Source organism: Lonchura striata, chromosome 18, assembly GCF_046129695.1.
Source record: "Lonchura striata isolate bLonStr1 chromosome 18, bLonStr1.mat, whole genome shotgun sequence".
Classification (NCBI taxonomy): domain Eukaryota; kingdom Metazoa; phylum Chordata; class Aves; order Passeriformes; family Estrildidae; genus Lonchura; species Lonchura striata.
Genome location: NC_134620.1, coordinates 7,382,817 through 7,396,129, shown reverse-complemented (window position 1 = coordinate 7,396,129; position 13,313 = coordinate 7,382,817).

The window sequence follows — 13,313 nt, the reverse complement described above, 5'->3', positions numbered from 1 at the left end:
GAAGTGGCGCGCGCCCCTCCCTCCTTCGCCCCCGGCTTTGTGGAGGAGGGCTCGGGGCTCGGGGCTCGGGGCTCGGGGCTCGGGGCTCGGGGCTCGGGCCGGGCCCGGGGCCGCGGCGCGGGCGGGGGGGCGTGCCGGCGGCGTTGTCTCCGCCCGCGCTTGCCCCGCCCCCCGCCAGCCGTTGTGCGCGCGGCGGGGCGGGGGGGTGTGCTGTGGGGCAGTGCGCGTGCCGCTGGGCGCGTGCCGCGAGCGCCGCCCCCTTCAGCGCCGCTCCCGGCGGGGGGCGCGCGGCGGCGCGCGGCGGGAAGCGGGCGGCGCGCGCCCGCCGAGGGCTGAGGCGGGCCCGCCGTGAGGGGAGACGCGGCGGCGCGGGAGCGGGAGCGGGAGCGGAACCAGCGCCGGGTAATGCAGCCCCGCCCAAGCAGCCCGATCGGTTCATGCTTTCGTCGCCGCGTGCGGTTTCCACGTGAAAACCCCGCAACCGGCTATGTCGGATTGCTCGGAGCGCGTTTTCATACCAGAAAGCATTTGTCCTCCGCCTTTCTGCAGGGTTTACTAAAACCCTGGGAGGTGGCACTACTCTGGTAAAACTTAAATGCTGTAGAAAAAACTAAGGCAAAAAAGGCCAGTTAGAGGCTGAAAGACAAGGAGGATCGGTTGGAGCACTTGATAACAGAGAGAGAGCTGGCGGAAAGCACATTGCTTATAGAGAAAAGAGACACAGGTTTTATGGTGTAAAAGAACAATTTTCAACATTAGGGAGCCAAAACACAACTCACATACAAGTAGTTTCCCAAGTACTTGAGGTCTTTAGGCAATGACAGTGTTTTTCTTTAAAAAGTCAATAAAAGCCACCCCTGTTTTGTTTTGGCTGTTCTTGTTTCCACGGACAGAGTGTAGGGGCACAAACTGTGACCAAGTGTCATTGACACTGTACCCGCAGGCTGCGCTCTGCTGTCATGCTACAAACACGCCATCAATAACATCATTGTCACTTCCTTTTCTTGTCAGTCCTGGCATAGTTTTCTTTTTTCCCTAATCTTTATCAAGTGGTTTGATTTCTTTACCCAAGGGGTCTTAGTACTTTGTGGAATACTAGAGATAAGGAATCCATTACAATTCAGCTAGTGTCTATGATCAATAAACTATGTGCTGGTTGATTTTATTCTGCCTATCCATTTTAAAATATAATTCAAGTGTTGATATTTATTATAATATAATTTGTGTGTTTTGTCATATCCTTCTTCCTTCTTTATGGCAAATTAACAACCAGTGTGGAACAGTACAAAAAAGCCACACTTGCAGAGTAAAGAAGAAATATGCTTTGTTGAAACAGCAGGACGCAAAAATCTGTGAGAGTATTTCCAGTAGGGCTTTTATTGCAATTTTACCATCATCTCTCTAGCTCTGGTGCTGGTAGCTGTAGTCTTGTAAAAACAGGAGAAAGGTGATAATCCTTTGGATTTACTTAGCTACACTTCAGAGTGCACCAAATCCATCTTCCTAATCCAGTTCCCACAAGATGAGTTAGATGAGGCAAAAGCTAAAAATGAACAACATAATAATTGGAACAGAAAAAGAAGCAAGGATATAGCATAGTTTGATAGAAAAATTATATGGAATCTGATACAGTGCATATTTAGCAATGAGCAGAAAGTCACGGTACAGTGTTGATGTCTGAGTTGTCCTCCCAACCCACACAGGGAGGTGTCAGTCCAGCTAAGCTGTGACTGACACGTCTCAGCTGGCTGAAACCAGGGGTGTCAGTCATGCCTTACATGGCCTGGCATCTCCCTGCTTCCCTGGGAATGGTGGCAAAGCTCCACACAGCCCACAGCCTCGGGCCTGGGGACACTGATGTCACACAGGCCTTCAGTGCTGCACGGCTCCTCGTGCTGGAGCGCAGCAAATGCTGCTGTACCCTCGCCTCTCTGAAGTCCTGATTGAGTTTGAACTCTGATTCAGTACAGACTCAAAGTAGCACCAACCTGGCACTGTTGGTGCTGCTGTGTCTGCTTTTCTATGGCTGTGAGCACAACATCGGGGTTCTCTCTTCCGTTTACCTTAAGAGACCTGCTGCAATCTTGGTTTGGGTGTTAGAAACTGAGCATGTTACAGAGGATCGGGGATTAAAGTTGACATGGTGAATGAAAAAACAACCAGCAATCCAGTGCAGAATGTAGAAATTACTCTCATTTTCAGAGATGACAAGATGGACAAGGGGGAGAAAGAAGTGTCTGTCATTCAGTGAGGACAGCAAAGGATCCTGAAAGCTGAACAGTGTTTCCATTGTTTCAACACAAGCTCCGCTTCTCTACTGAAAGATCCAAATGACAAGGACACTGAGGGTTTCTTTCTCTTTGCTGTTTGTTTCCCTAGTAACAAATACACAAGCTGCACTGTTAGATACCATCCTTTCATGCTTTTCTCTCTCTTTTTTTTTTTTCCCAAAGATAAAGACATGTCAAGGATGCAGTCAGTGGTAGCAGGTTAAGGTTCCTTGTACGAATGTACCTCCAATACGGTGTGATGTACTTGGGGGCACTGCATGTAGTCAGTGGCTGAGATAGTGAAATAACTTTAAAAGCATGGAAGAAATTATGGAATCTCAATGTTTGCATCACTGTTTCCTTTGCTTCTTTAGGATATGTTAAGTCTCAAAAGTTTGGAGACTTTAACCAAATTTTAAAAATCACTTGGTCTTAGAATTTCAAACTCTAGATTCTCTGTGTTAGCTAAAATAAAACCACTAAAAGAAGGAAACATTATTTTTTAAAAACTATTTGAACTACTTTCCTATGTGTTTGCTATAAATGCAAGCTTAGTTATGGAAAACAAAAAATCTGATCTTGTACTCTCAGTTACTCACGTAACATTGTGTTCTCCAAAGTTCTCCAAGGAAAAGAAAAATGCATCTTTTTTATTGGGACATAGCAGCAACTGGTCTAAATGCTGTAATGTAGAAATAGCTGACAAAATTCATATCAAAGTTCTGATTATATAATATGAAAATACAACATTATGCATTAATTGTAAACCAGCTTGTTGTTAGGACGTAAGTTACACTGGTATTTGTCACAGTGTATTTTAGTTACTTGTCTGGAACTGCCTGTGTAGGGAAGTATTTCAGGTGAACAAATAAATTCCTTTCATTTGGGGTGCTTTCTGAAATCAGTACATCTATTAAATTGTACCACTTATGCCAACATAAAACCTGCAAACCCCGAAAAGATGCAGAGAAGCTGCATCTTCAGTGGGTCAGGGAATACAAAGGATGTGATCACTGTCCTGAAACACTTTGATGTCTCAAGCTTTCATCAAGTGGAGAATAGGAAAAGGATTTGTTTGGGGGCTATGAATCAAACAAATCTGTATCATGATTTTTATGTGATGTAGACATCTGCTCATATACATATAAATGGATGTGATGTGGAAAAAAGTCAGAATCACCCAGAGCTCCAGATACCTAATTTAGGAGAATATATGTTTCCTCTGTCAGTGGGCTGAAATACACACCACTGGAGGTCAATTTGTCATCTGCAAAATCTGAATTGCTCTGTTAATGCCCATAATTACTATGGAAGATCTACTTTATCTCCTGTGTGACTTTTGAAACACCAAAACCAGATGTTAATTAAACTTTTCTAATATTCAGACTGACAGGTATACAAGTGTCCTACCTAGAGCAGAGAGGTTAATCAGGGAATTAGCTAGTACACATGCCCTTGAAGCATCAGCATGCTTTAGTTGCTAGGTTAAATTTTATTATCTTTTCCCCCTGAATTTGTTTTTTTAAATCACTTAGTATCAGCTTTCAGTAGAATATCTAGGCCTTTCTCTACATGATAACAGTAAGTTGAGTTTTGTTTTATACTTCTTTTAGTCTTTAAACAAATATATAAGGCCCACAAAAGAATCATCATGCTATAAGCACAGGAATGAAAATGGTGATCGTGAGAACAAGTGACAGCTGTATTTATTGTTGAAATGTGTTTTTTGTACTAACCAAGCTGTGGAGAGATGTCCTCAAAAGCAGAGGCAGCTTCAGGGACTGTGGCCAGGCTGTGTAAGTGGGGAAACCTGGTTGTGTCACTATTTCCTTATGGCTTTGGTTGTTTGCTTTGTGAAAGTCTGTCAAGAGATTCAAGAGCAGAACAGACAATTGCAGTGTGGAAATACCTGTGTGTGTCTCTAAAACGTACAACAATGTTTTTCTAATGAGAGAATTTGTAATTGTTTCATTTGTGTTTGCATCTGGCACAACCAATTACAACCTCTGGAACAGCAGGATTCACGGGTCCTGTCTGTTAGTTCTGTAACTTCCCCCTCATCTCTGAAAAAGAAGCAGTAGTTCTTTGAAGCTATCTCAAGCTCCTTTGCAAGGGGTGATGTCTAGATCATCTCCAGAGACGGAACAGACAGAACTGTTCTAGCCCCTCCCTGACAGTGGCTGTGGGATTCTGAATGCAGAGAGGACTGGAGGCTGTGCCTCCAGCATGAAACATTGGGATTGTAGACAAGGAGCAGACTGCACTTTACCAGGAGGCTGGAAACAGCATCATCCGTTTTCCAGCTGTTCACTCCTGTAAGTAAATTACACAGTACAGTGGAATATTTAGCATGCAAACAGGAGTGGCAACACAGTAAACCAGCACAACAACACATAGAAACTAATTGCACTTGATGAGTAGTATAGCATTTAAATCACAAAATCAGATGCTAGTAGGGATTTTCTGTACTTAGCAGAAGAGAAAGCAGAAGATACGTTTTTCTGAGGGAAAAGGAAAGGTAGTAGAATAAAGAGAACTACATAAGCATTTCAATGTATACATACTCCATCCTAATGTAGGATTGTCATATATTTCATGCAGCTATCAGCTCCCTGGCTGACTCTTGGCCAGCTGTTGCTTATCTGGGAAGTTTAATTTGTGTTTTGTGAGCCATAGAAAAGCAGAGATTAAATTTCTGTTGAGATGTGTTTTGTAGAAATACATTCTGCATATGCTTGCCTATATATGCAAAACAGTTGGCTAGAGGCAAGGATTCAAGCTTTTTCTGTATTGGGATTGTTCAGTTTCCTCTTTTTTCTCCCCTTTATTCTAAGAGAGGTATTTCTTATCTTAAAATCCAGATTTATATTTCAATCTTCATCTTCTATCCTGCCCAGATTAGGGCATCCAGCACAAGCATATTCTATCATTTCACAGATAAATAGAGCCAGAGGATTATTGTAATCATGTGGTACAGCTCACCATGGGACAGAAGCCATGTGACTGGTGATATTACTTGTCATTTAAACCAGAACATCCCTTAGGGAAACATGCCTTAGAACATCCTGTCTACACAAATTGTTAAATCCTTGTTCCAGTCATTAATTACTCTCATAATTTCTCCCATTAATGTATTTAATTTTACCTTTCAGCTGTTGTTTCCTCTGTCTCTGTAAGATGGAGGAGACCGTAGGACTCACTACAGACACGAGAGCATCCTTTTAAGTAACAGCATTTGATAAAACACATTTTTCAATTTCTAAGTTGTTTCTGTATCTCTTCTCAGATCCTTTCCAAGGTATCAAATGATTTCTTGAGCTGTGGATTCCTGCAGTGGATTCAAGCATGGGACTGTCCTTCTCCTGTTCAGCCAATCAGATTATTGTATCTGTCTGTGCAATTAATTGCCAGTTCAACTGATTCTTTATTGGGATCCCCAAAGACATTTGAGAATTGCTGTTCACACTTCAAAAACAGGAATATCTTATTATAGGGGCAAGCAAACCCAAAGTTATTTAATTGATGGTAAAAATACTTTCAACTTGTGTTTTCTCATGAATCAGGCTAGACATACTATACAAATTAAAAGCTTGGCCACATTCAGAAGGCATCTGCTATCAGGAATGACCAGCATGTTACCTGGAGTTTTTCACAGAAGGTGAATTTAATTTCGTTTCAGAGGTGAATTACAGATTTCCATAGCAAAGCAATACCCTAGGAAAAATTGAATTGGAACCAATTTCGATTAGGATTGACTTCCTGTGGTAGCCAGCCTATTGTACACAGGGCAAAATGCAACAGGGCATCAAATTATTCTCTGGAATTATATGAAGACAGATACTAAAGAGCTGATTCTTTTTGCAATATTGAGATGAATATACAAAGTAAAGAGTAATGTTGGCCATGGAAATTTTCTGAGAAGGACACAAATAAAAGCTTTTATTGTAATTAATATGAATCTAGCATAACTTTGAAACTGAAGGAGACTGAAAAGAAGAACAGTAATAACAAGAAAAAACATGTTCTGTGACTATCAGAGCACAGGTTTATACACTGTAACCTGACACTTGACACATATCTTTTTAGTAACTTATCTAAAAAGTGTCTACAAAGATTGCTGGAAGGACAACATACAAAGCAACCCGTCTTCCTGCTCTTCACACTGGGGTTTTTAAATTCACTGTGGCAACTGCTAGAGCTGCCTCTGCTGATTTATTACTTGTATTGATACACCTGATTCTGTAAGATTAACTCAAAGGCCTTATTTGCCACCCTCACCCTGTAATTTCCCCCTCCTCTTAATCTTTCCTTCCTTTTTTCCCCTTATGTCATTTAATTCTGTCAACCCCTGGAGAATGCAGGGGTTTACAGGAAAGACTAGTTTTATTTAGACTCAAGAAAAAGCATCACTGATTTTTATGTTTGGTAACCAACTTACCTGTACATTTCATTTGTAAGTTGGAACAGGCTATATGTGATTTCTGTACCCTAAATACTAGATATTTCTGATTTTTGTTTTCTCCAATGGATTTTTATTTTCTCCAAGGCTATCTCAGTAACTGAGACGTGAACAGTCCTATTAAAACTGCTGAAGGATTTAGAGAAAAAACAGCCTAACACTTGGTCCCTCTGGGAAGGTGAGCCTGGTACTGTACTGGCTCCATCTTGTGGCTGAATCTTTATAACCAGCTGACCCTTCTTGCCATCATTCTTATATAAATATTGATAAATAAGTGTGTGAGCTTCCTTTATAACTTTTAGGACAAACGGCTCAAATTTTTCTGGTAATAGAGAAATAGGGAGGCAGGTTGAAGACAAGATTGACCCAAGCAAGCATTGCCCAGTTCCCTGTGTAGCAATGTCAATCACAGTGTTTGGTTACATTCTCCTGCTTACTGTCAGAGGAGCCTCAGCTAGGCAGAGAGAGAACATCAAATGCCAGCACTTTTTGATTCCAACCCGCACTAATGTTGCTGTTCATTATTAACTTGCTGTGGCCAGTAAAGCAATTCACCATTTACCTTCAAGAGTGGCCTAGAGTTTCTACCAAAACATAAACACAGATCAGTGGAGTTTATTTTGGCAGCATTCTTTTTTTTCTAAAACAAGTATTTTTTCAAGTGGTTGTCATTAAACAAAATGCTAGCATTTGAACGGAAGGAAAAAGCAGATAGCTTTCAATTAACCTTTTCCTGCCATCCCTGAACTGTGTTCAGTAATTGTCTCAGTTTGACTGCTCAACCACCTAAACCGTGAACTGAGCATAGGAAAGGACAAAACACACAGCAGGAATTACAGAAGGCTGCCAACACCCCAGCTCACTGACCACATGGCTCAGCTAGTGCCTGCTTCATGTCCCAGTTATATAAGTTCACGTTTTGGTGTATAGCACAAATAGGTGTTTTCTTCAGACTGCAGAAAAGTAAATAAACTTTTAGCACCTTCAGTGTTGGCAGCAGGAAGGCAGTGAGCTGCCAGGACATGCTGGATGTTCTGTTCTGTTGTGTATCAGCTTGTGTGTTACAGGATAGAGCTAACAGGCACCGTAGAAATGGCATTCATCTCTAAAGATATTGCTACAGTTGCAAGATTGCAGCGATCAAGAGAATACAAATTATGATTGCAGAAACTGGTAGAGGGTTGGTTACTGGGTATGAGGTATAAGACTTATTGTGGCAGTGTTAATACAAAAGACATGTCCCCTGATCCATATGACATGAAAACAAAGAAAATGCTTGTTTCCAAGGAGTCACAAGCCACAGCAGAATATGCATGGCAAGAAAAGTCTCTCTTGCTATGTCACACAGAGCATCCATGATATCCAGGCTTGACTGACAAAGCAGCTTTACCTTGTGATGTACCTGCCAATCTGAAAAACATTCTATATCTAAAGTTCCATTTTGTATCCCCTGCAGACATGCTCAGAAATATAAAAATAAGTACAGATTTGCAAGACTGCCACAGTGAGTTAATAGTGTCAAAGTCTCACTCTCTCTGCTGCACATCATACCCCTTGCATGAAGCAAATCCACTCAGAGCTTCACTGCAGTTTCATATTAAGGTTTCCTTGCTAGACTTTGTACCAAGAAAAAAATCTTTGCATTAAGTTTGTCACTTAGTCAGGATGCACTCTGCACACAGTGCTTACCTCTGTGCTGTGCCATACAGCTGCTGAAAGCTCTCTCTGTTCTGCTCTGGTACTGACACGTCTGGCAGAATGTTTGCTGAGGGACTGCTGCAGCTTGTGGCCCAGGGGCAGCAGTGCAGGAGAGGAATGGGGTGGCCAGGCTGCTGCAACCACAGCACAATCAGTGCTTGAAATGGCTGGAACAAGGGTGGGAGGGAGCCATAAAAGACTCTTACATCTGCTCGAGACAGCAGCATCCAGCACTACACATAAAATGTGTGTCAGAGAATGTAATAACAATTACTTAAAATAAAGGCAGAGGTAATGGTACTGCTTCGTGTTCTGCAGTGTGCCAGGCTAGAAGGTTGTTGTCTGGTAACAGAGGGGTGAAATGCAAATACTGCAACACCACCTCAGCTGGTATCTAAGCTCTAGAGAGGCCAGCACTCAGGTGGATCTTACCCACACCAGCTGGGGGTTACAGTCTTCAACATCCTTCTCTGCATCCATATATTCTAGAAAAGTAGTGCCAATGTTAGCATCCCACGCAAAGAAACTGTCACAGGTGCCTTTGTCCTATGCTTTTCTGAAACCCATTTTGCATCCTAGGTTTGGTTTTTGCGTTCCCCAGTATCCTTGAGAAGACCCATTCTGCCAGAAATAGCCACATTTCAGTGCCTTTCTGGGGTATCTCAAACTTTTAGGTTCTAAAAAAAATTCACCTGAGACCTCTGGATGGCTCAGGGGGCACAGGACACAACCAAACCAGCTGCTCTGGCAGGAGCACACAAGCACAAGTCAACATAACTCACATTTGATCAGGAAACTGATACTTGCTCTTGTGTGAGCTGAAGAATTACAGAGCAGAGCAGACAGCATTATCTGTGTGAGCAGGGTGCAAAGCAGGGCATGGAGGCTGACAGAAAAGCTATTGGAACCAGCAAAATCCCCTGGGCATCAGTACAGAAATTTCCTGTAAGACACTTTGCTGCTGCTACAAACAAGAGTCTGCAACACTTTGGATATTGTTAAAAGAGAGAAATGTGTCATCTTAGCTGGGGGTATAAAACACACCCGCAGGCTGGGGAAGTTAGTTTTTCATGTTACAAGCTGTAATACTGTTCTCTCAGTCCTCTATCTTGAATTGCTCTTTTGATACTTCTGCCAGTATGTATGGAATGGGTGGATGGGAACAGAGATGAGAAGAACAGATTGTACAAAGTTTGACACTCATAACTAGCATAATCATAATCATTAATATTCATATTAAGTTCCTAATGCCTCACCTTGCTTCTGTGCTTCATTCCCTAGCACGGTGGTGTGCTTTTTTTGTAGATGGTTGGAATTGCTTGAAATGGGGAAAAAAATGGAATAATGATCAAATCAGACCCAAGCAAAAAAATTGTCTTTAAGTCCTCATTTCTACTGCCTTGACCAGTCATACTGTACACCCACTATGAGACTCAGACTGCTTTAAAATAATACAACTAAACAACCAAACCCAAAACAAAAAGAACCCCCAAATCTACCACATCAAAATAGAAATTATTCATTTACAGTTTCAGAAATATGTTTGTGTTGTGCCCTGTCACTAGCCTTTGTCAAACACTGGTGCTCTAAATCTAGAAGACTTACATGATATTTTTCTAGGCAGTGTGGGAATTATTACAAATGCTGCTGTTTAACGATCGCGGCTGACTGCCGTCAGCAGGGTTTTATTTGCATAACGCAGTTCACGGCAGCTTTCCCCACAGCTCTGCAGGGGCTGCGCAGGAGCGCTTCGCAGCACGGAGCTCTGAGCTACGCTTACGCTTTCTCACTTCCTTCAAAGCTTTTATTTGGATTTTAACGGAGGCAAAGGTTATACTACGAGGCTGAATAAAAAGTGTCATTACATCATTTCTAGGGTTGGTTTTGTCTCTCTTATTTTTGCTTTCTGGAGATTAGATCAGCATTGCTAAAAAATTTGACCTGCAGACAAAATGAATAGCAAACATTACACAAAATTTGGTTTGATTTGTAAAAAGTATGTGTAAAATCCAATATCTGAAACGTGCAAGGCGGTACAAGATTGAAAGCTGAGGCCGGGAGCAGGAACAGCACAAACTGTGGTGGTGCCAGGAAGGGCAGCCTGTGCAGCAAGGAGGGGCTCAGCCTTTGCGTGTCTGCGGCAGCTGTAGGCTCTGTAAAAACAGGGATCATCCTGCACTGCCGATGTCTTCCAGTCAAAACAGAAAAAAACATGCGAGGGGTAGCCTCCTTTATACCCTACAACGAGACTGAAGTAGGGGTGAAAGTGATTAAAAGATAAATTCCATGCCTAAATCTGTCTTGTTCACTGTATTTCTTAAAAATGGCAACATGTAGCTGTATAAGTATGACCTTATATGTAAGTTTTTATATATATATATGAACTTATATAAGTATGAACGAAAGATCTACTTCTCCCCTCCCTTGAATAGGTGCTCTTCAGCCCCATGCACCTCAGAGGTGTCCCGGTCACCACATCTGCACTGGGCATTGGGCCAGGTGACCTTCAGAGGTTCCTTCCAACAGGATTTTTCTATGGTTGCCTTCAGGAGCTTGGCTACATTTGACAACAGCTACATCTAATGGCACTGGATTACAGAAAGTTCTTGAGATGGGCTGCCTGTTATCCAGGAAAGCCAGGCATTCATCTGACCTCAGCACAGCCTTTACAGTGTAAGAGGACTAAAGAGAAAACAAGAAAATAAATTATTGCACAAGACAGCAAATAGAAACAAAATAATTGCAAGAAGATACCAGGCAGGACACCTCTGGTGGAGCCCATTACTTCTTGAGGGAGACTGCGTACTGGGTGAATCCAGTTTTGGGGCTGGTTTAAGAAAACCAACATGGCATTGGAAAAGCCACCCAGTATTGTACTGTATTGTATTGTACTGTATTGTATTGTATTGTAGCAGCTGCTGATTAGCAAGCCCTGGAAGGTGTCAGCCCGAGGTGTAGTCTCAAGCAGGGTATAGGAATTGTGCTTATAGGAAGAGCTGTTTCCCTCAAGCTTTTCAGCAATTAGTTAGCTCTTCACTGCCTGAGTAGGTGCAAAGGGTTTACAGATGTGTTTATTATTCCTAAACAGGCCATACAAAGAGTTTTTAATTTTTACTAGTTTACCTGAAGATTATTTTATTCCAGGGCATGAAAGGCTTTGTGCCCCCTGCTCCAAAATCTAGCACAGTTAGCAAGCAGGAGCAAGACAGATCACTGAAAGGCAATCACATTTCTTTTCACAGTGAAAATTACCAAATATTCAAATGATTCATACATTCAAGTAAACCCAAAATATACACATGGAAAATTTCAGTAATTGAACACAAACATGTCATCATGAATCCATTCTCAGTTCAAGTGAATGCCAAGACAATTCCTGAATATCCTGAAATGAGTACCTTAGGAGCTGAAATAGACTCATCTGCTTAATTAATTGCTACCTTTGTTGGATGAGGAGTGTGGCAATTTGCAGATAGCAATATTTATACAAGTGATGCCACAGGCTTCATTGTTGCTGCCCACCTCTCTACCCACCAAACCCACCGGGATTATAATCAACACCTTCAGACAACCCCTGTTGCACACACTAATTTCATTCATTCAAGCACATTGATCTGGATATATTTTTGCTTCCTAGTCCCTTTTTCGCCCCCAAGATTTAATTCAATAACTATTACAGACACGGCATTTTATTCTGAGAGGGACTGTATTTCTATTTATTCTTCAAGATAAGTGTTTTGTTTAATATACTTGTTGTAAATAAACTCTATTACCCCTTGTGGTAAAAGGCCACAAGTTCCTGCTTTGAGAAACTGTTAAGTGAAATTGTTTCCAGATAAATGTTTCCATGTGGTATTTGCCTCTTAATTCACTTAAATACCTTTGAAAGACTCAGGCTCCCAAAGATCGTATGTAGCAGTTGCAGGGAAGACGGTTTCAAGGGAAGAAAACAGTGAATTACAGAAGCAGTTAAAAGTTGGGAAGCAGAAATATTGTCATCTCCAAAAAGTGAATTTTTCCCTGAATACATGAAAAACAGCTGACTGGAGCCTCAGGTAGTTGGGAATATTACAAGCTGCTTCTCTCTTCAGCACTGTAGAAAATCCGCCATTTGAATATTTCCTAAAAGTATTTCATCTTCACCCCCTCAAAGAAAAGACACGAAACCCCTTAAATTTTATCTGCTGCTGCACTGCCCGATGGCATGGCTCCCACAGCACATGGACACGAGCGTTCAGCAGGGCACGTTGTTCTGAAGGGCTTCACCCCTGGCCGCTCATTCCAGCTCCTCGGGACCAATTTCCAGGAGAGGGAGCAGAGCTCCTGAGCACATCTCCCAGCTCCTGGCATTCCTGCTGTCCCTGTGCTGCAGCCCAGCCACGCAGCCTCTGCTGCTCCGCTGCCGGCCGCGACACGCGCAGCAGAGCAGCGCAGCTGGATCTGGAACTGCAGCACAGCGCTTCGTGTTCTCCACACAGGTCAGACTCCTCCACTCTTCTGCCCCTCTCTCCTTGGATAGGAAACACCAACAGGCTCCAAGGACACAACGCCCCAGCAACAGCTTCCTCTTCAGCTTCCCACTGGTAAATAATCCTGCGTTCTGTACTTGCTATACAAATGGTTAGGGGTATTTACATAAAACGGTATTACTGCTCTACTGACAATCAGTCTGACAGAAGGGTTGGTTTGCTGTCAGCTGGCAAATACTGTGGTGACGTTCCTGCCTAGGAATAATTGCTGTCAATGCTAGAGTTGCCTGGAACTTGTTCATATGACCAGATTGCTGTGGAGGTTGGTCAGCAAAAGGTTCCTCATAGAAAGCACAGGCACAACCTTTCTAATCCCCAGGTGATCCTCCAGGGAAGTGCAGTGAGGATTGACAGCTA